Source organism: Thamnophis sirtalis, unplaced genomic scaffold (assembly GCF_051295495.1).
Source record: "Thamnophis sirtalis isolate CommonGarterSnake01/CBP01778 unplaced genomic scaffold, rThaSir2_p1.2 scaffold_5, whole genome shotgun sequence".
NCBI lineage: Eukaryota > Metazoa > Chordata > Lepidosauria > Squamata > Natricidae > Thamnophis > Thamnophis sirtalis.
Window position 1 is genome coordinate 137,966,132 of NW_028261385.1, and position 23,011 is coordinate 137,989,142.

Sequence of the window (23,011 nt, forward strand, 5' to 3'; positions counted from 1 at the left end):
AAAAGGAAAAGGAAAAGGAAAAGGAAAAGAATAGAATAGAATAGAATAGGAAAAGGAAAAGGAAAAGGAAAAGGAAAAGGAAAAGGAAAAGGATAGAATAGAATAGGATAGAATAGAATAGAATAGAATAGAAAAGGAATAGGAATAGGAATAGGAATAGGAATAGGAATAGGAAAAGGAAAAGGAAAAGAATAGAATAGAATAGAATAGAATAGAATAGAATAGAATAGAATAGAATAGAATAGAATAGAATAGGAATAGGAATAGGAATAGGAATAGGAATAGGAAAAGGAAAAGGAAAAGGAAAAGGAAAAGGATAGAATAGAATTAGAATAGAATAGAATAGAATAGAATAGAATAGAATAGAATAGAATAGAATAGAATAGAATAGAATAGAATAGGAAAGGAAAAGGAATAGGAATAGGAATAGGAATAGGAAAAGGAAAAGGAAAAGGAAAAGGAAAAGGAAAAGGAAAAGGAAAAGAATAGAATAGAATAGAATAGGAAAAGGAAAAGGAAAAGGAAAAGGATAGAATAGAATAGAAAAGGAATAGGAATAGGAATAGGAATAGGAATAGGAAAAGGAATAGAATAGAATAGAATAGAATAGAATAGAATAGAATAGAATAGAATAGAATAGAATAGAATTCTTTATTGGCCAAGTGTGGTTGGACACACAAGGAATTTGTCTTTGGTGCCTATGCTCTCAGCGTACATAAAGAAAAATAAAATACATTCATCAAGAATAAAAAGGTACAACACTTAGTGATAGTCAAGATTACTAATAAACTATCAAATTGTACTAGGGAACAATAAAAACAATATAAATTGTAAGATACAAGGAACATGGTTATAGTCATAAGTGGGGAGAGATAGATACTAGGAAGGAAGAGAAGAATAATGGTATATTCTTAGTAAATTATTGACAGTGTTGTGGGAATTTGTTGTTTAGCAAAGTGATGGCATTCAGGAAAAAATGCCCTTTTGTCTAGTCGTTCTGGTGTGCAGTACCCTACAGCGTGGTTTTGAGGGTCGAAGTTGAAACAATTTATGTCCAGGATGTGAGGGGTCTGTAGATTATGGCCACAATCATAACTGGTGAAGAAGCTAGTTGCCCTCAAGCTATAATGACAAAGCTCTTTCCTGATAAGGGGCTCCGTGCAGCATCAGGCAAGATCAAGAGACATGATATGGGTCCATATTTTCTTCAACAAATTTTCTACGGTAAGGAAGAATATTGGTTACTGCCGGACATCTACACCCTATATTAAACCTGTGAATTGTGTATGATTTTGGTAATATGTGCAATCTAAGAAATCCAGCACTGACTTTTAGATACTTGGATAAATTGTTTTCGTTTTTGTTTGGATTACTATGGAGGGAAAATAATAATTATTTAAGTTATTGATATGAAACAAGTAAGGAAACACGGATCCAGAAACTGGCTCCAAAAAGGAAAGAATTTCTTTTTCCAATCCTTTAACATTTTGTACATTACTTCTTTGGTCATCCTTTGGTGGGTTTGGTTTGATTTTTTACTTCTCTGTGTAAAAACTTTTAATTCTGTTAGGCTGGAAGAGGCAGCTGATCTTACGAAATGTTCTGCTGCCATCTGGTGGGAAAAAACTACTTTTCCTTTATATTCTAGAAGGGAAGTATGGAGAAAATATTTAGTACTGTATATTGTAGGACTTCCTGACCTCAATTTTGCTTGACATGAAACACAAAAATATTGGACAAGAATTTGGAAATGGGTGCAATAAATTACAGGAGAACAGATAAATACAAACCCGAAATCTTTCTACTGGGAATAATCAAATACAAAGAAAATTAAGTACATATTAATACATCTGCTAACTACAGCTAGAATAGCATTTGGCCAATGCTGGAAACAAAATAATACCCCCTCGGACGAATTAGTGATAAAAAAACTTTGGATTGTGCAGAGATGGACAAATTAACACTGAAATTAAAAGATAAAGAAGAGTCGGAATAGTCTGAAATTTGGAGCAATTGGTACAAATGGCTGCAAAACAAGAATAAAATTAATTAAGCGCAAAAACTATATATAAATATATATAGAACTGTGTATAAAGGTGTGTAAATATAGAAGAGAAATATTATATACATGTACAGGTATGATGACATAACAATGTTGCTGTAATGACTGTAAGGTGTTGTAGAAGGGAAAAAATAATTTAAAAAATCTGCTAAGAAGATTTTCAGCTTAATCTTACAACACAATATAAAAAGCCAGCCCTATCTTCTCATGATTCTGTTCTGATAAAGATCCTCAAATGTATACAATATATCTATACAATATCTTAAGAATGAATTAATTCTATGTGGAATATTACTGATAAACCATATAGATGTTACTCTTTTTTCTTCATATACATATTAGTGATCAGGAAAACTCTATTCTCTGCTTCCATATAATTTTAATGGCTTTTTCACAGATGTGGCTTTAACTCTGTACCTGAATGCAATATATTGACAATAATACATCATAAACTTACATTGTAGTATTTTGCACCCTTTTGAACCTCACAGAACATTTATATTAAAAAAAACCAACACAAAGAATTGGGACAAAGGCGGAAGGGTTTGGGGAACAGAAGATAGTGATTCCAGATGTACTTGAAAGGTGGCGCAGTGGTTAAATGCAGCACTGCAGGCTACTGCTAGATCAGCAGGTCAGCGGTTCAAATCTCACCGGCTCAGGGTTGACTCAGCCTTCCATCCTTCCGAGGTGGGTAAAATGAGGACCCGGATTGTTGGGGGCAATATGCTGACTCTCTGTAAACCGCTTAGAGAGGCCTGAAAGGCCTATGAAGCGGTATATAAGTCTACTGCTATTGCTATTGCTATTGCTATTGCTTACCCTGGTTTAAACAGGGCAAACAAACACAATTTCTCTGAATTACACCCAATTTCAACTTTTTGCTGTCTAAAAGAGTCTCACTAAGCAATGTTGCTTCATCTCCAACATATTCAAAGACAAGTAACTCGGTTCATTCTTCCCCAAATCTTCTAAACAGAAATTGTACATGAATGGTTAAATTTATTCCACACTTGCCTTCCCCTAAATGTGGTACTAGGGGGATCAGTAGCCATTCACAGTTTATAGCCAAATTACTTGTGAGGTAAAAAATAGAATGCTATTCTGCAGAACCTAAAACTCAAATAATCAAAACATTTTTACGCACATTCAGGCTTGCTAAAAACTCAACGCAGGGCTTCCCTATTCTACAAAAATTCACTAAGGGTTTAAAGCTGAAACACAGCACTGAAATCCCAGGTCCTTTTTTTATATATATATCGGTACATAAGTTAAAACACTGAATGTTCAGTATGACTGACTGGCCTGCTAATGTTGCTACATTTAAAGAGTTCCAAACACTTGCTGGACTTCATTATTTTAATTTTGACTGACAGCAGGTTGGATATTAAATGTAAGACATTTTTTTCAAGATTTTAATGTGCATATATCCCAAGGAATCCCTATTTCTTACGAGCAGCAATGTGGCATGCTATAGAGATTCTGGGGTAAAACAGTCCTCCACACAATGAAATCAAGCAAACTCTAATATAAAGGAGAATATTTGTACCTCAGAGTTAACATGAGGGATCCTTGATGCTCTCTGAGCTGGATTATTTTCTTGCAGAAGTTTCATTACCCAAACTAAGCAACATCATCAGTATTTATTTATTTAGTTAGTTTAGTTTGTCAAACATGTACAAGACAACATGTATAAGTATAAACATGGACATGAACAAGGGAGATGAGTACAAATAAATGGGGACAGTAGGACAGGGATGGAAGGCACACTGGTGCGCTTATGCACGCCCCCGTTACGGACCTCTCAGGAATGGGGTGAGGTCCACAGTAGACAGTTTAAGGTTGAAGCTGTGAGTGTTCGAGGATGTAACAACGGAGTCAAGTAGAGCATTCCAGGCATTGACCACTCTGTTGCTGAAGTCGTATTTTCTGCAATTAAGTTGGAGCGGTTTACCTTGAGTTTGTATCTATAATAATACCCAAGTATTATTGAGTTTGAAGCTGAAGTAGTCGTTGACAGGTAGGATATTGTAGCAGACAATTTTGTGTACTGCACTTAGATCAGACCGTAGGTGGTGTAGTTCCAGGTTGTCCAAGCCCAAAATTTCGAGCCTGGTGGCATAAGGGATTCTATTGTGAGCAGAGGAGTGGAGGACTCTTCTTGTGAAATACTTCTGGGCCCGCTCAATTGTATTAATGTCCAATATACAGTGTGGATTCCAGGCAGATGAGCTATTCGAGAATTGGTCTGGCAAAGGTTTTGTATGCCCTAGTTAATAATTCAATGTTACTGGAGAAGAAGCTTCACAAAATTAGGTTAACAACTCTTAATGCCTTTTTGGCAATGCTGTTACAGTGAGCTCTGGGTCTTAGATCATTTGGGATGAGTACTCCAAGGTCCTTGACAAAGTGAGGGTCGTCTATGAGGTCGTATCCACCCAGCTTGTATTTGGTGTTTTGATTTTTGTTGTCAATGTGTAGGACAGAGCATTCGTTAGATGAGATTTGGAGTTGCTAATTGCGTGACTATTCTGACACACAGTCAGTGGTGGGTTTCAAAAAAATTTGGAACCTACTCTGTGGGTGTGGCCTCCTTTGTGGGAGTGGCTTGCCAGCCATGTGACCTGGTGGGAGTGGCTTGCTGGCCATGTGTTTTCTCTCTCTCTCTCTCTCTCTCTTTCTCTTTTCCCTTCCTTTTGTCTCTCTGTCCCTTTTTCTTTTTTTCTTTCATCTCTCACTCTTTTTCTTTCTTTTTTCTTTTCTTTCTTTATTTATTTCTTCCTTTCTTCTCTTTCTCTCTCTCTCTGTGTCAGTCTGTCTGTCTCTGTGTGTGGGGGGTGGGCAGTGGTTGGTTTCAAAAAGTTTTGGAACCTCTTCTGTAGGTGTGGCCTGCTTTCCGGCTCCACTGGTGGAACCTCTTCTAACCAGTTTGGTAGATTTGACGAACTGGTTCTACAGAATAGGTGCAAACTGGTAGGAACTCACCTCTGCACATAGTCAATGTCTCTTTGTACGGTTCAGTGCTGTTAAGGAGTAGGGCTTGTTCTCAATTTATATTCTAGTGGTTTGCTTGTCAGTGTGGGTGGGGATGGTCAACCAAAGAATTTCTAAGACCATTACCATCAACACTGACAGGGAGGCCACTAGAATATAAACTGACATCAAAGTACATTCCTTATCAACACTGGTGACGTTGCCTAGTTTGGTTAATGAAACATCTGCAAAAAAAACCCAACTCAACTCAGAGAGCACCAAGGACCCTTGAATTCAACTCTGTCATAAATTCTACAGGAGAAGATTGCATGCTGGAGAAAAATAAAATCAGAAGACTGACTGGTCTATTAAAAAATACTCAAAAAACAAAATGTGGCTCCATAGATAATCAGATCAAGCCAGTTCTATAAATCTGTGCACAGGTACCTCCTCTCTATATTAAAAAAAATTATCAGCCTTCAACTCTGCTCTTTTTGATAGAAAAATCTTGACTTACATCTAAACTTAAAGCTTTCAAGTAAGGGGAGAACATCACAGTGCCTTAAGAAAAAATGAAAATGTGCTTCTTGATATCAGTAAGGCCCATTAAAGTGTAAGTGGGTGAATTTCTATATACACTTGCCCCGTCATTTAAAAACTCCTTTATAGAGAAAGGGAAAGGCAGAGGAAGAATGGGAGGGAATGTAAGAGTAGGAAAGAGGGGAGGAATGGGAAGAAGAGGGGAAGGGTAAAGGGGAGGAAGGGGAAGGAGAGAAGGGAAAGGAGAGGAGGAAAGAAGGAAGGAGAGAAGAAAGAGAAGAAAGGGGGTAGGAAGGAGGCAGGGAAGGAGGGAGGGAAGCAAGGAGGGAAGGAAGGATGGAAGGAAGGAGAGAAGGAGAGAAGAAAGGAGGGAAGGAAGGAGGGAAGGAAGGAGAGAAGGAGGGAAGAAAAGAGGGAAGGAAGAAAGGAAGGAGGGAAGGAAGGAGAGAAGGAGGGAAGGGGGAAGGAGGGAGGGAAGGAAGGAGAGTAGGAGAGAAGAAACGAGGGAAGGAAAGAGGGAGGGAGGGAAGAAGAAGTAGGGCCGTTGTAAGATAAGATGGATCTATGGGATGGTAAGAAAGCAATCTTCAAGTATATTGTCAACTGTAGGGAAAAAATTGTTATAAATACATATTATTAATAACAGTTATGAGATCATATAATTGTGAATGTATATATGAAATTGATAAAATAATTTTTTTTTAAAATAAATAAAAATAAAAACTCCTTTATAAATTAACATATCTATTCACCTTTGAAACAAACTGTTTAGTTTTGAATGCGGACCCTTCCAATTAAATGTTCATGAAAGCATACAGAGTTAAAGTTGTTTTTTAAGATAGGCAAACTTAATTACAGAATAAATTGCATTATTATTGTTATTTGGCCAGCTGTTCCTGTTTCTTATACTTAGCTGTTTAAAAAAATGACACAAATATCAGAATAAACCATGACTTTAAGAACAGTCAGACTGAAGAAGCCCATTTAGCAATGCACTCTGAAACCATAATGAACAACAATGAAACGAACAATAACGAGATTCTAAAATATCTGGGTTACTTGCAGTGTAGAGACGGAACTGAAAAGTTTTCACTTAATTGCTCAGCTTTTTTTCATTTAAAAAAAAGGCTCCATGTTGTGTCAATCTTCACATCGGATATTGCAGCACTAATTGTCGCAAAATTGAGAAGCATCAACTCAGATGAGGTCACGAGACGTAAGTCTGACTCTTATTTCAGTGACAAGTTAAATAATGTTCCAACTTGAGGCAAATAAAAAACATAAGATTTCTTACCTGCGTCGGGAAAAGAACATTGACAGTGAGCAGCATTAAAATGCATTATAGGTGGCATTTGTTGAAGCAGCTGGAGAAATGGAAGGAAGCGGGTGATTGGCAGATCAATCATGATCGGAAGTAAAGATGGAGATTTGATAACAAATAAGGGAAGGGGAGGAAGCTGGAAAATAGCAAAAAAAATCACTATAAAGAGCTTAGAAGCAAAGGTTATGAGAGTACAGTCAAGTAAAGCAAGAAATGAACCAGGAGGTTTTTAAAAAGTAGGATTTGTTATTATAGCCCAATCTTTTAACGGACTTACTGTAGCTGCAGCATTTAGCTAAATTTAGCTGAATACTTTCCTGGACCTTTATTTTTAAACATAAGACAGGGCTCCCTCTCAGTTTTAAAAATGAAACATAAAATGGTATTTTCAACTTTCGATAGCTCAATTTTCAAATGCGGTCGTGGAAGTACATCATTAGATTCCAATCAGAGAAAGGTTTGTTTCTTTGTTTTATCGTTTTAAACGTGTGCCCTGGTCCTTTATTTCAGTTCTCAATCTCAATACTCAAGAGCGTCATCTCATTACAAATTTCCGTAGATGAAATACCAAAGCCCTTACATTATTCAGCTGAATGTGGTCTTAAAAAAGCAAGACCAAACCACAACAACAATAACAAAATATATATATATATGAGATTTCAGCTGTTGGAACAGTATGTTAGATGTTTTGGAGTATAAAAGGGTATTATATCATTTCTAGAGATCTGAAGCCAAGAAAAGCTGATCTGAGGGTGATGGAAATGGTGGGTTTGTATCAATTATAGTGGTGTGTGTGTGTGTGTGTGTGTGTGTGTGTGTGTGTGTGTGTGTGTAAAAATATATATTTACAAAAAAAAATTAAGCAGTGTCTTGCAAAATCAGTAATTCAGAACTGTAATCTGGATGCTTAGAGTCTGAATCAAAGGACCCTGACATAAGGATTTTGTGTCATTTCAATTTTTAAATTTTGTGTCAAATGGTTGACTATTTTGAAAGCTTTGCAAACAGCTTCTCTTCTCTTCTTATAACACATGGTTGGCCAAAGATCGGCTTTTCTAGGCCAAATTGCATATCTATGTGTATGTCTGTATGTGTTTTCATATAGCAATAACCCTTAGCTTCACACTGCTTTCCAGCCCTCTCAAAGTGGTTTAGAGTCAGCATATTGTCCCCGGTAATCTGGGTCCTCATTTTAACCACCTCAGAAGGATGGAAGGCTGAGTCAACCTTCAGCCAGTGATATATATAAGTATATGAACGTAAGAAAGTGTGTTCTCTTGGTTACTACAGCTATTTTATGAGGAAATCATTGTAACAATTCCTTTTCTTTGAGGGCATTAACAGATTTCGCCCCAGGGGTGAAATGCTACCGGTTTGGACCGGTTCCCCTGAACCAGTAGTAAAAAATGCTACCAGTTCACCCAAACTGGTAGTAAAAAAGTGCTACTGGTTCAGCCGAACGGGTATTTCCAATGATCAGCTGTGACGCGTGATTTATATTAGCTAGAATTGTGGGATTTCCTGCTTTCTAGCTAATCTAAATCACGTGGTGGATTCCACCCCCCTCCTCACTCTTCTATTTATCTTTGCAGACTCAAAAGGCTTCAAAATGTTCCTTTTTTTAATGCTGCACAGCTTAAAAAGCAAAGCGCACATGCGCGCACACCCACCGAACCAGTAGCAGATTTCAGAGGATTTCACCGCTGGATGGCCCTTCTACACAGGACTGAATCTAGACCCTAATCTTTCCAAAATAGAACACACTAACTTCTAGAAGTGGAACAAATCTTTCTCAGTCACGTAATAATGAAATAAATTGCTAGCAATCTCTCCTTTTCCTGTTTCCGTTTCTTTTACTCTTTGCAAACAACATATCTGAGCTTTTATGAAGGAAGGAAGGGATCTGGTTACAATAGTCACCCTGTCTTCAAAATACGAATGCTGATCTTTGGCCACAATGAATTACAGAACTGACTGATATTCTAGTCATCATTCAACAAACCAATTTTCTTTCTGCCTCTAGTAATGACCTGGTCACTGTCTGAGCAATGAGAATAGGATCGAAAGAGATGATAACGTTCTAAAGAAAGTATGTATTTTTAGGTTGCAGGAACACAATATAAAGACACCTTCACACCAGTACTGTTTCTATCGCACCAGAGTAAACAACATTCCCACAGTATGCAGCAGAAAGTAAACAATAGTTTAAAAGCTAAGCAGCCTAGCTTTTTCTACAGCTGCTGGTCCCTATTGGAAGAACAGGGATGGACGATAGATCAGAATTTTTCTTTGTTTCATCCATGCAAAATAAAGTCTGCTCCATGATAAAGAACTTGCTCAGAAAGTTGGAGATCAGGATGTAGAGGGAAAGAAGAAACTCTGCACACCTCCACTATTGCAAATAAATGAACAATAAAGGCTTAATTTGGACTGGTCAAGAGGAATGTATTTGAACAAATGCAATCAAGGCCAGAATTGAAAAAAATGTCAAACAATTCAAAATGCAGATTGTGCAAAGAAGCAGGGAGGAAAAACCCCCAGTAGATCATATATTTATCCCATGTAAGAAGATTGCACAAACTGATTATAAGCAATGACGTAACACACTTGCCGAAATAGTTCACTGGAATATCTGTAAAATTGTCATGCACTATTAATGAAAAATTGGTGGGAACATATAGATGAAAAAGTAGGAGAAAATGAGCAAGCTAAAATATTGTGAGTTTTCCAATACACAGATTGATAGCAATAGCAATAGCAGTTAGACTTATATACCGCTTCATAGGGCTTTCAGCCCTCTCTAAGCGGTTTACAGAGTCAGCCTATTGCCCCCAACAACAATCCGGGTCCTCATTTTACCCACCTCGGAAGGATGGAAGGCTGAGTCAACCTTGAGCTGGTGAGATTTGAACAGCCGAACTGCAGAACTGCAGTCTGCTGAAGTAGCCTGCAGTGCTGCACTCTAACCACTGCGCCACCTCGGCTCAAACCTTGGCTCATAATACACCAAATGTAACTGTAGTTGAAAAGAAGAAAGTGCGGATATTTGATGTGGCAATAACAGACAATACCAGAAGACAAAGTATTGGGTTGAATAAAGCATTGATCAGAAAGTGTCACTTCATTAAAATTGTTAAAAGATATAAAATAGTCATGGTGGTCTCTCCATTCAAACTCTTGAATGGCATTTAGAAAATATATGCATTGACAAAACTTCCATCGGACCATTGCAAAAGGCCACACTGCTTGGATTCACATTATGACATCCTTGAATTCTTGGGAACTCTATGTGTATGAAGGCGAACAAGAGCTAAAGAATTGGTAGCTGTGACTTCACATTGTTGTGGACAGATAATAATAAGAATAATAACCAATTACATTTCATTTAGTGACTGTTCAAAGTTACAACAGCACTGAAAAGCATGACGTATGACCGTTTTTCAAAGTTACGACCTTTATAGCATCTCCCTGATCATGTCATCAAAATTCAGACGCCTGGCAAATTCAGACGCCTATGACCGTTGCTATGTCCCGAGATCATGTGATCGCCTTACGACAAGCAAAGCCAATGGGGGAGCCAGACACACTTAACAACCGGATTACTAACTCAACAACTGCAGTGATCGCTTAACAACTGTGGCAAGAAAGGTCGTAAAATGGGGCAAAACTCAATAAATGTCTCACTTAACAACATAAAATTTGGGCTCAGTGTAAGTCAAGGATGACTTGTACTTAAAAATAGTTGAGAAGAAAGACCCCCCCAAAAAAAAGTCTAAATTGTGAACACTGCTGTACCTGGAGACAGAAGAATAAAGAGAAGGAACTGCAGAAAATTGCAAAATTAAAACCTGCAGATAGTAGAAGAAGAACTGTGGCAAAAGAAAGTAATATCTGCTTATCCCAAATTCTTGGGAAGGACTTGATAGCCAAATAAGATGACCAAACGAAGTCTAAACCTATGGATGACTGCGCGACCAACCATAATAATAATTGTTCTGTCCCCAGAGCAGGGCTAGTTTTCACTTACCTTCCTGTTCTGACCCCCCTCGTCCCACACCAACACACACTCCGAGCCAAAGATAAATTACGGCATTTAATTAACAGACAGACAGGTCCTTGGAAGCAAACCGGCACAGACAAACTTGGACAGCAATCCAGCACAGATAAGCCGTGGCAGCAATCCAGCCTGCCAAGCTCACAATAATGTTCCCCGATATTTGTTCCTGCGTTGACTTCTGCAAGAGGGCCATGTGCACAAGGAGTCCTTTTATAGTCTGGAGAGGAGCCTAATGACCACCAGCTGAGTGCAACTACCTCCTGTACTTGCGGAACTGTTCCTGACGCCTATTAGCTCTTCGGTGCCGGGCATCCAGGAACAACTCACTGCTGACCTCAGGCTCACACTCCCTTGTCTCCTCCCCACTGGTCCAAGGCTCAGGTGCCTGCTGGTGGCCAACCAGCCTCTCTGCGCCCTGCTCGGAGTCAGAACCCTGTCCAGGGTCCGCCACATCCTCCAGAGCCGACTCATAGGGTCCCTCGCTGTCGGAGTCTGGTGGAAGCTCCAACGGCTCCTGCTGGGCCACAACACCTTCCCTACAGGTGTGTGCACATGCATTGGCATTGCTGATAGATACCCACTGGGGGATGAAACAATGTATGTTTTTTGATGTCCTGATGACACTGTGAAATGCTGTAATGGCATTGCCAAAATAAATGCAGGAACAGAAAAAGCATCTGGGTTGCCACAGAGTTGGTTTTTCTATGCCAGGGGTGTCAAACTCGTGTTGTCACGGCAGCATCACGTGATGTATCAACACTTTTTTCCCTTTCGTTAAGTCTGGCGGGGACGTGGCCAGCGGGTGACACATCCACTCACAGACCGCGAGTTTGACACACCTGCGCTATGCAAATGATGACCTGTTGTTGTTACTAAGAAGCTGCTTTTAGTTTGGTGGCTGACTATAAGCTAGTACAACCCCAGTGTGAAGGAAACTACCTTTGTCCAGGATGCTCTGAAAATGACCGACAGGATCTGAATGGTTTTAGCTGAAAACTGTAGGAGCCTAAAACAACATTATAATTCGTGGCACGACAAAACCGCGCTCGTCAAAATAGCGGCGACTAAACCACGTCACTAAAGCCGCGATGTCATCACCATGACTTCATCACCGTGGCGACGACAGCGCGGCGACAGAAGGGCACTTTAAAACAACGCGGCGGCAGAAAGCTGATTTAAATTAAGGTAAGGGTTAGGATTAGGTTTAGGGGTTTGGTTTAGGGTTAGGTTTAGGTTTAGGGTTAGGGTTAGGGTTAGGGTTAGGGTTAGGGTTAGGGTTAGGGTTAGGGTTAGGGTGCTGAGTGCTTTGGAAGGCGCGGATTTGCCCTCTGCGGTTATGTCATCACGCTAGGGTCGCCTTTTTCCTTAGCGCTTCGGACGGCGCAGATTTGCCCTCCGCGCTTATGTCGGCACGGATAAGGGCTTTGCGGTATTGTGGGTGAACCATTATAATTCATATACCAAAGAAAGCACCCATCAAAAACTTCGGAGGTGGGTTGCTGCCGGTTCTGCCCGGTTCATCCGAACGGGTAGAAGCAGTGGCAGGAGACTCCGCCCACCCACCCGGATGCTTCTGTGCATGTGCAGAAGCATCGTGCGCATGCGGGAGCGCGCCTGAACTGGTAGTAAAAATATTGGCAACCCACATCTGCTACACTTCCATTCTTCTTGAAAACAATTCAGTACATTGCTTTCAAATTAAATATGTATTTCTTTCTTTTTTTAGGGTGTTGCAGAATATCCTTCATGAATTATTTTCAGGCTCTAAAGAATCGGCGACTGCATATTGTAATAAAGGACAGTTTCTACGATTTACTAATAGTCATTTCTGAACGGAATGTTGTTTAGTTTTCCGGAGCCCCTTTTTATTCTTACTTTTAAAGAGGAGACCACAACCTCCCCCCTTCACCTTAAACTTGCGCAACACTCAGCAGTTCTCAAACGTTTTGATGTCAGGACTCCTCTACATTCTTAAAAATGATTGATGACCCTAAAGAGCTTTGGTTTATGTAAGTTACAGATAGCAACATTTACTGTATTAGAAATTAAAACTGAGAAACGTTAAAATATTTATTTGACTTGGTGGACCTCCCTGAAAGGGTCTCATAGACCCCAGTGGTGCCCAGACCACATTTTGAGAACTGCGGCTCTTAATGATACTATTCCCCTTTCAAATCGCACTTAACTTTTTGTCGTGTTGTATTCAACTGCCTCAATTCTTTGAGCCACAGATGGTCATGCTCCTTAACCATTCCTTTGAATTGCTTACATTCTTCATGCTGTTGTCTAAAACGTTGCCTCTTCATTATTCCCACTGGCAAGGAATTGTGGGGGGTTGCAGTCCAAAATATCTGGAAAGCATCTATGTTATTTATTTACATGATTTACCCCTGTCTCCATTCAGAGGGACTTACGCAGTTTACAAATAATTTTAAAAAAACAAAACAAAGCAACAATAATAAACTGAAGTAACAACGATCTGAAAACATTAACGAATACGGGGACTGAAGGTCTCATCATGTATGCATTGTCATAGGACCAGCATCATGGGGCAGTTTCCTTCCCTGAAATACCCCCAATCCTGTTGGCTTTCTCTTCAGATTTCAGGACAAGTTATTATTAATAAACCCCAACATATGTATGCCCTTGTCACCTCAAAGCTGGATTATTGCAACGCGCTCTACATGGGGCTATCCTTGAAAAGCGTTCAGAGACTGCAGCTAGTCCAGAATGCAGCGGCGCGAGTGATATTACACCTGTCCTTCACGAGCTGCACTGGCTACCGATTGGTCTCTGGACGCAATTCAAGGTGTTGGTTATTACCTTTAAAGCCCTTCATGGCTTAGGGCCAGCGTACCTGCGAGACCGTCTACTGCCACATACCTCCCAACGGCCGGTAAGATCCCACAGATTGGGCCTCCTTCGGATGCCGTCAACCAGACAGTGTCGGCTGGCGGACCCCCGGAGGAGAGCCTTCTCTGTGGCTGCTCTGAGTCTGTGGAATCAGCTACCCCAGAGATCCGGACCTTACCCACCCTCATGGCCTTCAAGAAAGCTGTTAAAACCTGACTGTTCCAGCAGGCCTGGGGCTGTTGACTTCATTGTTGAGGTCCAGCCCTGATTAGACTGAATGCATGTGCTTTGTAATTTTATACTGTCTTTTTATTTTCTTTTTTCTCTCTTCTTTCTTTGTAAGCCTCCCGGAGTCCTTCGGGATTGGGCGGCATATAAATTTTAATAATAAATAAAATAATAAATAAATAAATGTAGTTTAACTGGATTATAATTTTAGGGGCTTGTATAGTGAGACGCAAAGATTGATATAGGGAGCTACATTATATAACCGTGATGGCAAACCTGTGGTATGCAGAGTCCTCTCTGCAAGCATGCAAGCTGTTGCCCCAGGTCAGCCCCCACTGCGCATGCACACGTGTCTCCCAATGGCCAGCTGGTTTTTGGGTTTCTGCTGGGCATGTGTGGGGGGTGGGGTGCATGCGGGAGATGTGGTTGCATGCATGGGGGTGGGGCACGCAAGGGGGGTCCCGCACCAATGCACAGGGGTGGAGGGAGCACAGGGGTGCACATGCAGGGGGGGCCTGGGAGGGTCACACACACATGCACAGAGGGCAGGGGGCATGCAGTGACAAAAAGGTTACCCATCACTGGTATATAAGGTCTATAAATAAAATCATCCCAAAGAACCAGGATTTTACTAGCTTCACGGCCAAGAGTTAGAACCATATTTGGAGGTGGTCTGCTACAACTGAGCAAAGATTAAGGAACTGGTGAGAAGACCAATTCCTTGGAATTCATCAGCTAAGGAGAGGATGGGAGATTTCCAACAATTATTCCAAACAGCTGCTCATCATGAAGACACCACAGGAGAGTGGTTTCTGCACTTTTGAGCATTGGGAATGAAAACTATGGCAGAGACTTTGCAAAGACATGATATTCACAAGCTTATTCTAATGTCTTTCAGGAATTGTCTAGTAACTGTCTTAAAGCTGCTAGAGACTTTCAGAATGACAAATTTTAAAAGGCTTCATCAGGTGAGTTTACCTTCAATTCTGAACAAAAGAAAAAAAATATATTATAAGTGTAAGATCTAAAAGAATCTGAAATAAACAACAAAAAGCTAAATAAGATTTTGAACCAAGAAAGCTATAAATGGATTAAGGGTTCAGATAAACTTGGAATATCGACTTTTACTATAAAATGTTGGAATTAACAATGAAAAAGAACTCATGGGAAAGAGACTTATTTTGGCTATCTTGGTTATTCCAAGTCATAACAAATACATGATGGTTTTAAAAATTGAATACAGAGAGGACTAAAGGTTTTAAATATAAGAAAAAGTATACAGCCCTGTTCTTGATCTCAGTTAATACTACGACTTTCAAAATGACACGTAGCATTATAACATCAGAAATAGTAAAGCAGATCTTTGAGAACAGAATTGAGTGACTTCAATATTAACACTGTCAGGAATGATGTCTGCTTCTATGGATAGGCCATGTCCAAAAGATGTTAATGAAGGAATGACAGCTATAGAACAAATTTTATCTGACAAGACAAAGAAAGTAAAGAATTTTATCTGACAAGACAAAGAAAATACAAGATGATAGGCCAAGAGAATGACTTGGAAACATACAAAAAGACCTGGCAAAGGTTTTAAAAAGAAATAAAGGATCAAAAATGTTATTCCTTGTGAAAGAATTCAAATATAAGAGAATGTTGGAAAACACTTTATTATATTTCTGGTTTCTTTCCATTTCAAAATGTAAGGTTCTTCACAAAATCTTAGGTTCTCCTTATTGGTCTAGATCCCAAAGGGACATTAAATAAAACGATCCTACTTTAAAACAGCTGGGAGAGTATTTTACAAGGTGCCAGATTTATTTATGGAAGCATGAAATTTGAATTTAATAGGTAAATGTTGGAAGTATGAAATGCAAACTTTCAAAACAGGAAGAGGATTTTTATTACTGATTCATTTTTATTACAGGATCAGCTGCCCAGAACTGTAGAATCCTTCCAATATCAGGAATAATTTGCTTTCCAGTTCTGAACCACAAAATCTTAACCATCAATTGCGCAGAATATCTGCTGCCAAAACCTCAACTGTAAGCACATGCACCTTTGTCTATCCTCGCTGATTTTCTACAGATTGATGTGAGAAATGCTATTTCCATTCTAAAGAGGCATGGTGATTTAAAACAGTGTGGACTGATGTGCTTGAGAATAGGAAAGGAATGTTGCCTTCAGCTTTGAGCTATTGACATTAAGCTACATTAGTCTCAGGTAAAATAGAGGGGAATATACAGTATAGATATTCAGGAATGATTTGCTGTATTTAAAGGGTTGGCTGGAAATCAAGGACTATCTTCTGATTAATTCTCATGGTGGTTGTTTTCGGTCTCCGGATATGCTTCAAAGTGCTAGTCGTAACTTATAAAGCCCTTCATGGTATTGGACCTGGGTACTTGAGAGACCGCCTGCTGCCAATTACCTCCCACAGACCCCGTTAGATCACACAGGGTCGGCCTCCTCCGGGTTACGTCTACCAGCCAATACCATCTGGCTACCACCCGGGGGAGGGCCTTCTCTGTTGCAGCTCCGGCCCTTTGGAATGAACTCCCCGCGAAGATTCGGACCCTCACCTCTCTCCTGGCCTTCCGGAAAGCCGTCAAAACCTGGCTGTGCCAGCAGGCCTGGGGTTGATGAGTTCCCCTCCCCTCTCGACTTGTATGGCCGTATGACTCTTGTGTATTTTAATTACGTGTATTGTGTTTGTATCCCCTTTCCCCTTTTGAGTTGTTCGCCGCCCTGAGTCCCTCCCGGAGAAGGGCGGCATACAAATAAATTAAATCTTAAATCTTAAATCTTCTTTGTTTCATTTTTATCCCATTTTTTCTGTTTACTCATGATGGATAACATTAAAAGACAAAATACTGTGCTTAAATGGCAACTCTAACATGGTTTGTTGAATTAACCACAACCAACTTGATTTATATATGGCACTAAATCAGCAGATGCCATTGTAATTTATCTTTATGGACAAACCCAACCAATCCTGCCTGAAGGAACATGAGATTAAATTATAGTCAGTCATATGCCCCCTTGTTAAATTATGATCTTTGTCTGGTGTCATACGACAAATTGACATCAAATTACTTTTAGCTTAACTAGTAGACGTGCCTGACACTCACCAATATAATAAATCTGAGAAAAAGCAATTAACATAAATGGACTCTTTCTTAATTAACCTGGTCTCAGTGTTCTAAGGTAGGAAACCAAAGTTATTATGATTGACAGTGTAATCATCTTGCCTTTATTTTTAGGTACAAGTGGTTCTCAGTTTTACATTTTGCTAAAGGCTTCTATTTTCTAGCCTTTACCAGAAATAATTCACTAATGTTAGCTGAAATATTAACTCATCAAATAGATCAAAGAAATGGTTTCTAACAGATGAGTTAACAGAAAGACAATCTTGTAAGTTATTTCTGAGTGCATTGTTCTCAAATATCCTTGAATTCTTCCATTATGAAATATTATTGGTCCGTTGTATAAATGGTTTTTTTTTCTTTAATTATAATCCTTAGGTTTTTTTTTCTGATTACTTCTAGTCAGCTTTCAAAGTCCTATCTTATCTTGTTTATTTTCCAATCAGCAAAACTTTCTCACAGGAGGATTTTTTACAATTAATTTCAAAGTTTTCATATAGTCTTTTATAAAAATCTTTAAAATCTCACAGGAAATGTGTTTTCAAGTTCATCTAGCGCCTGAACTTTCCAAAATCAACATTTTAGCTGGAAAACACCTTTGTTGTTTTCCAGAAATTAAAGTTTTTTTCTTTTAAATCTTTAAAATTTCTTTCATCCAGGATAAAAGTAAATCCTCCTGGCAAAATAAAAATTTGCCTTTCAGAAGGTTCTTAACTAACCATAGCTTAGACAAGATGGTTCCAGAGGTGAAATTCAGCAGGTTCTGACCAATTGTGGAGAACCAGTAGCAGAAAATTTGAGTAGTTCTGAGAACTGGTAAATACCACCTCTGACTGGCCCAGCCCCCATCTATTCTCTGCCTCCCGAGTCCCAGCTGGTCGGGAGGGAATGGGGATTTTCCAGTAATCTTCCCCTGAAGAGGGGAGGGAATGGAGATTTTACAGTATCCTTCCCTTACCACGCTCACCAAGCCACACCCACCAAACCATGCCATGCCCACCAAGCCACACCCACAGAGCCAGTAGTGAAAAATATTGAATCCCACCACTGGATGCTTCCTCATCCCAGCTCCCAGAATTCTTAAACCTGTTGGAGATCACTCTTTTATTATCTCTTCTCAGCTAGAATTTATAATTAGGAAACTTGTGGCTCATCCGTGTCTTCTCCTTGATTCAGAAAGGAGTTCTAAGGAGCAGATCCATTTACCAGCTTCTCTTTTCACCAAAATATTAGCTCTGCAAAAATAGGCCCATATCGAAGGAGGAGGGAAGGAGAGAAGGAGAGAAGAAAGGGGGGAGGGAAGGAGGAAGGAGGGAGGGAAGGAAGGAGGGAAGGAAGGAGAGTAGGAGAGAAGAAAGGAGGGAAGGAAGGAAGAAGAAGTAGGATTGTTGTAAGATAAGATGGATCTATGGGATGGTAAGAAAGCAATTTCAAGTATATTGTCAACTGTAGGGGGGAAAATTGTTATAAATACATATTATTAATAACAGTTATGAGATCATATAATTGTGAATGTATATATGAAATTAATAAAATTTAAAAAATAAAACAAATAATTAAAAAAAATAGGCCCATACCTAGCGACCATTTCAATAGGCTTCCCTCTCCCAATAATTGCAAAAGGCAAAAGTCAATCAGTGCATATACAAAACAAAACCCTACTCACCACAGCTCTTCCAGATATGTAAATCTTATTTCACTAATTCATTAGCAAAAATGCAGAACCCATTAAAATGTGGAACAACTGTAGGACGTTAGCACTCACCCCTCTCCTGGAAAAATGAAATATTTTAGGAAATATTAAAAGGATAGAATATTTCCCCTAAAGGGGAGCAGAAACCCAGCACCCCCACCTTTGTCAATGGGCCATTAAGGCCTGAGCCAGTCTATTCTACATAACAAAGATCTACGTCCTTCAGGCAGAGCCATAATAGAAATCCCAAAGCCCTTTCATTACATCATCACCCAGAGAAGGCTGAACCAAGCCGGGGACTCAGGACAGCCTACACAGTTGCCCCTGCAGGGAGTCTGAACCAGTGGTGGGTTTCAAAAATAGTTCAAACCTACTCTGTGGGTGTGGCCTCCTTTGTGGGAGTGGTTTGCCGCCCATGTGACCGGATGGGAGTGGCTTGCCACCCATGTGACCGGATATGAAGATGCCGACGACACTTGTCAGAACCACTTTAAATTGCCTCACACACAGCACTGGCATGCATAAGAATAGGATGTAAACTTGTTTTTTAAAAGGCATCTTTGGTTTGCGTTAAAACAACTTCAACACATGCAATGTTCTGATTGCGCCACAAACGCAGTAGTCATCCTTACCTTTCACAGAGGCACTGAGTTTTATAAATATGAGCATGATAGAGTAGAATAATCATATCCAAGGACCAGTGATGGGTTTCAAAAAATTTTGGAACCTCTTCTGTAGTTGTGGACTGCTTTCCGGGTCCACTGGTGGAACCTCTTCTAACCGGTTCGGTAGATTTGACGAACCGGTTCTACCAAATAGGTGCGAATTGGTAGGAACCCACCTCTGGTCTGGATCAATCAGAATACAAACTCAAATTCAAAAGCCCAGAGAGGGCATAAAACCAGGACACTCTCAGCATCTCTTCCCTTTTCTCCCCAGGACATCAAACCATGTGTTCCTGTCCATCATCAATAAACTTTCTTTCCAAGCAATTTCCATGAATCTAGTGTCTTTTTCCCCTACTTGGAACTGAACCCAGATGGACATGTCTTCCAACACAACCTGCTTCAGTTACATTTTACGGAATGTGATGCCCTTAAAACAGCATTTCACCCACCTCATCAGTCAGTTCCAGGGGGGAAGAGGAGGCTCACAGTCTTGGAAACAATTCCTACAATCTTAAGCAATTCATCTTTGGAAGAATGTAGATACGGTCTATACAAATCACTTTAAAAAAAATAAAAACCTCGTGGGAGGAATCAAATTCATCTTACATGATCAAACATAAACTCTCAGCGTTCACAACTAATTAAAATGCATTTTGTACTCATGCAGTATTTCTTTATAGAATGATAGCTGGAGGTCTGATAAAACAAACAATACTATGCTTATAACTCAGGTTTTGTACTCAAATACCAGAGGAATATTTCTTTTTAGTTTCAGTAAAAAAAAAAAAAATCCTTCACTAGCATGAAAAAGGTGACCTGCTTAAAATCATATGCTTTTACAAATATATATATATGGTATAATTGTCTCTTTTCTCCTGTCTTTGAGTACCCAGTTTAAAAATACTTAGGGAGAGTTACAATTACACAGCCTTTTATGTAAATTGGTTCTTAATTCGTTTCCCAACATCTAACCACAACAATGAACTGCTAGGCATCCCAGGGCTCTTGAATGAAACTGATCTAGATGCCAAAATTTAACAGACAAAATAGCAATAGCAATAGCAATAGCAGTTAGACTTATATACCGCTTCATAGGGCTTTCAGCCCTCTCTAAGCGATTCACAGAGTCAGCATATCGCCCCCACAGTCTGGGTCCTCATTTCACCCACCTCGGAAGGATGGAAGACTGAGTCAACCCTGAGCCGGTGAGATTTGAACCACTGAACTGCAGATAACAGTCAGCTGAAGTGGCCTGCAGTACTGCACCCTAACCACTGTGCCACAAGTCTCAGGTGTGAAGAATCAGAGCCACTAAGTTTCAGTCAAGATGATTTATTGCTCAAGCCTATGCAAGGAATATAGTCAATAGACAGCACTGAATTCAGGGATGGGATTCTACTGGTTCGGACTGGTTCAGGAGAACCGGTAGCTCCAAAGATCAGCTGGGAGCAAACCGGTTCGCTCCCACTAGAAAGTGGGCCTGCCTGCCCGCGCCTGCGCTTTACCCAAATTTATCTTCTCAAGCTGAGTTGTGCGGCAGACTGGATTGCGGCACCTCAGTTGTTTTCCTTCCCAAGCAGTAATTTGGAAAGTAAGTCTTCTCTAAACTGTGCAAACACGCATTCAGAGAACTGGTTGTTAAATGGGTAGGATCCCACCCCTGACTAAATTGGCCCTAGATAAGAGTTAATGGAATTCAAAAGAGGTTGGATTTACACCACTTGTGGGAACCTAACAATTCCAGGCTGATTCCCCTCCTGACTCCACCCTGAGGCTCTATCTGTGCTTCTGCTAGGACAGGTCACCAATTATTATTATTATTTAATTATTTTAATTTTATCAATTTCATATATACATTCACAATTATATGATCTCATAACTGTTATTAATATGTATTTATAACAATTTTTCCCTACTGTTAACAATATACTTGAAGATTGCTTTTTTAACATCCCATAGATCCATCTTATCTTACAACGGTCCTACTTCTTCTTCCCTCCCTCCCTCTTTCCTTCCCTCGTTTCTTCTCTCCTACTCCCCTTCCTTCCCTCCCTCCTTCCCCTTCCCTCCTTCTCTCCTTCCCTCCTTCCTTCCCTCCTTCCTTCCTTCCCTCCTTTCTTTCTTCCTTCTCTCCTTCCTTTTCCCCTTCCTTTCCTCCTTCCTTCCCCCCTTCCTTCTCTCCTACATTCCCTCCTTCCTTCCCTCTTTTCTTCTCTCCTTCTCTCCTTCCTTCCCTCCTTCCTTCCCTCCTTTCTTCTCTCCTTCTCTCCTTCCTTCCCTCCTTCCTTCCCTCCTTCCTTCCCTCCCTCCAGGTCACCAATTAATGGCACTTTAGTTGGACGACAGATAGAATCATGTACATAGAAAGGAGACAATGAATTTCACCTCCCACTCTTTCATGAAAAGACACTATGTTTATAAATAAGAAAGTATTTATTACAGGCCTTTCTCTCTTTTCTTGCCTTCAGGAGATAATTAAACATTGGCGATACCAACATTTTAAGATTCTTGCATTCTAACTTTTTTTTTTACTATTTCTAAAGGCAAACACCGATGCATCCATGGTCGTGCATCCATGGTCGTGCCATATGACGCCGAATCTTTTCTGTTGTCCAAACATTATAACAAGCCTCCCTCCTCCGGGAGGAATGCTTGATTGATGAAGCCAAAATACAAGCAGTTGTCTGGATAAATTCAAAACTGATCAAAGAGAACAAAGAGCAGCGAAATACAATATCCTCAGAACTAAAATAAAAAATAAGAATCATAACACAATTAAAGTGGCTTGGGAAAAATCAGAAGAGTTTTGCCTTTCTCCAGACAATGATATAGACACAAGCAGGCAGTTCTTCGAAGGATATTCCATCAACTGGGTGCCACAATTGGAAAGCTCAGTTATCCCCTAGCTGTCTTTCACTTGGCAGAGACACTCATTGAAGAATTGGATGTTGGAAGAGAATATACTTAAAAACATCAGACACAATCCCCTGCTTATTAGGTTAATGGAAAAAGCAAAAACACCTTTGCAGCTCACCATGTGGATTAATCTGATACAATACAAGGATATTTACATAATTTTCCACTCCGCTGTGGGGTTTTATGGGAAATTAAAATGGAACAAAACACACTTCATATATTTATTTTATTGCATTCCCTAATGTGGCCCTAACAATCTCTATTCACTCTTTTTTTAAGTATTCCTGCAAGTCTGCAAGATTCTTGACATTTTCATAACTTGGTTAAGAAAAAAAAATGCTGTTTTATATTAGTATACTAGCTGGATATCCATGCTTCGTGATGGAACTATATGATCCGGCAATGCAGGAGAAATTCGGTTCACTCCAGTTTAATCCGTTGGCTCAATGGTGGTTGGTGATTGAAACACATAAGGGAATATTGCTCCCACCACCTTGACTCCGAAAGTAGTTCCATAGGTGGAAGGCGTAGACATTTTGGTGAGGTACCGATGTTTA